Source organism: Pteropus alecto, unplaced genomic scaffold (assembly GCF_000325575.1).
Source record: "Pteropus alecto unplaced genomic scaffold, ASM32557v1 scaffold90, whole genome shotgun sequence".
In the NCBI taxonomy this organism is placed as follows: Eukaryota; Metazoa; Chordata; class Mammalia; order Chiroptera; family Pteropodidae; genus Pteropus; species Pteropus alecto.
In genome coordinates this window covers 567,725-570,264 of record NW_006429894.1, presented here as the reverse complement: position 1 = coordinate 570,264, position 2,540 = coordinate 567,725, and positions in this window count along the sequence as shown.

The following is a 2,540-nucleotide window of genomic DNA, read 5'->3' as shown; positions in this document are numbered from 1 at the left end:
GCGAGGATGCTGCCCACGCTGCTCTGGCTGCAGGCTCCCTCTGCTCCAGCTGCCTCCCACCAGAAAACTCTCAGACCCCAAACCGATGGATAGACAGCCCCCCACGCAGCTCCTGAGAGCCAGGTGGACACTCCGTGCACGCGCCAGGCTGGGCACCGGGCCGGCCCTGTCGTCAGGGGGCAGCCATCGTGTGCCCTTGTCCTGGGCTTGTCCTCAGTGTATTGCCCAGTGAGAGGTGGAACCCATGCCCCACGGGGAGGAGACAAGAGGGCTGGGAGGTGATGGCGGGGACATTGACAGGCCTCCACCCCGCCCGCCCCACACTCTGTGGCTCCCCTCCAGCAGCCCCCTCTCCAGGCCCCACCTGGGCGAGCTCACTTCTGTGGGCTGCCCAGCCCTCAGCCAGACCCACTAGCACGAGATCCGGGGAAGAAAGAAGCTTTTGGTGACAGCAGGTGGCCAGGATGGGAAGCATGCATAGTCCCGTTTCTCCCTGGGGGCCCGGAGTTGGGTGGGCAGGTCAGGGATGGAAATCAGTTTCCAGGGGCCAACAAGGAAACCACAGACCCTGGGTGCTGTGGGCCAGATCTCGCCTCAAGGGCAAGATTTAAGGGAGCATGAAGAAATCCGTAATCAAGATGAATTATAATTTAACACAGTGTTTAAAAAACAAATCGGCAAACTATGGCCCCCATGCCAGCTGCCTGCATTTACCAATAGAGCTTTGTGGACCGAACATCCATTTCTGTCCGGGGCCCTCCTGAATCTCACCCGAGGGAGGGCACTTGGCCCTGGGCCCCACCCCTCCAGGGTCCCAGTCCCTCCTTGGGGTCCTGCAGGGGGGCGGGCAGATCTCTCAGAACAGAGTCCTGTCTATTTGCCACTTGGCAGCAGCCGTGGAGCTCAGCGAGCCAGGAGGAAGGGCCAGGGCTTTTCAGAGGCTGGGTCTGGCACCCGCCCGCCACTGGGCTTCCTGTGTTCACGGCTCAGTGGGAGCCGGGGCGACGGGTGTTATTCTCATATCCGACCCCCCACCCGAGAAATGAGCACATGGCAGAGACAGGACCGGCGCAGCTCTGCGTCTGCCCCAGCTCGGTGCCTGCAGGAAGAGCTGAGCTCAGCATTTCCTCGCTCCTTGGGGAGCCAGGAGGACAGAGCGGAAGGGGAGGACAGACGAGGGGAGGGCCAGCCCCGGATGCCGCCGGACTGCCAAGGGGACAGACTCCCTCTGCGAAGGGCGCTGTGCCCGGGGCCCCACACCAGACCCGCCTCCTTGGGCCTCGGGGGTCGGTCTCGCCCCTACCCCATCCTCAGTGACGACCCCCCAAGATAGGCAACCGCCCACCTCCTCCCAGTGACCTCGGGGGCGGTGGCGCAGGTTCTCAGGTGGAACTAGTCCCACCTGACCAGCTGGCGAGGGCGGCTCCTTTGGTTCCTAGCTGACCTGCACCCCAGCTCTTCACCCCGAGCTCCTAAGGGTGCAGCCCCAGCAACGGGCTGTGATAGTAAAGTCACAAACCAGGAACTGTTCCAGAACCCTAGAGAATCTTTCCAACGACGGCGTGTGGTCTGCATTTCCTGGCCCCTCTTCTTCGCGGGTACCTGGAACCCCATGCACCTCTGCTCCCTCGCTCCCCCAGTCAGCAGCCCCCCACCACGCCAAGGGAGCAGGACCGCCTCTCTGCCAGACACCGTACCCAGGACGCTTTGCACACATTACCCAGGATGCTTTGCACACATTAGGTCTTCATGCACATCGTTTAGGTGTAAGGTGGGTGGTTTTGCACCTGATTTGGAAGTGACGGCCCAGACAGAAATTAAATAGCTCAGTTCAAGGTCACATAGCTAAGAAGTCACGGGGTCTTCCAAGAAGACCACCCTCACCAGCCAACCCAGGAAGCTCGCGAGAACGGGAGAGCATGCAGCATCCCCTTGTGAGGAGTGTGCAGCTGGGGACATCCGCACTGGGTGACACCCTCTCACCAGCCCCCTCCCCAAAGGCTGGGAGAAGAATCCAAGGCCTGGACTGGAATCGCCCCTCGGACGGCCCAAAACAACCAGCATACTCAGCCCTTCGAACAAAGCACCGGGGGCGAAAGCCTGTCTGATCTTGTCTCCCACGGGACCCTGGGACGGAGAGGCAGAGGGCCTCACCTGTCTCCAGGTGAGCTGCCTGAGTGGCAGAGTGAAGGCTGCCCAGATGCCACCACATCGGCACACCTGGCTCCAGGCACAGGCAGCGGGGCAGGCTGGAGCTGAGCCGTTGGAGCCCCACTGTGGACGGGTGTGCGCGTGCATTTGCGTGTGTCTGTGTGTGCGTGTGCGTGCACGTGGCAGGGGACACGTCGCAGCCCCCTGATCTCCAGTCTGCCTGGCACGCGGAGTCCCTGAGACATGCCATGACCCACCAGGGACCAGGTCTCCCTCCCCCATGACAGATCCTCATCAAAGGGGAACTCGGCCCCTGGGCCGCGGTGAGAGGGGTTCAGATAAGCCAGTGGGAGGAACTTCCTGCCTGCACGCTGCCGCGCCGGGGGGGG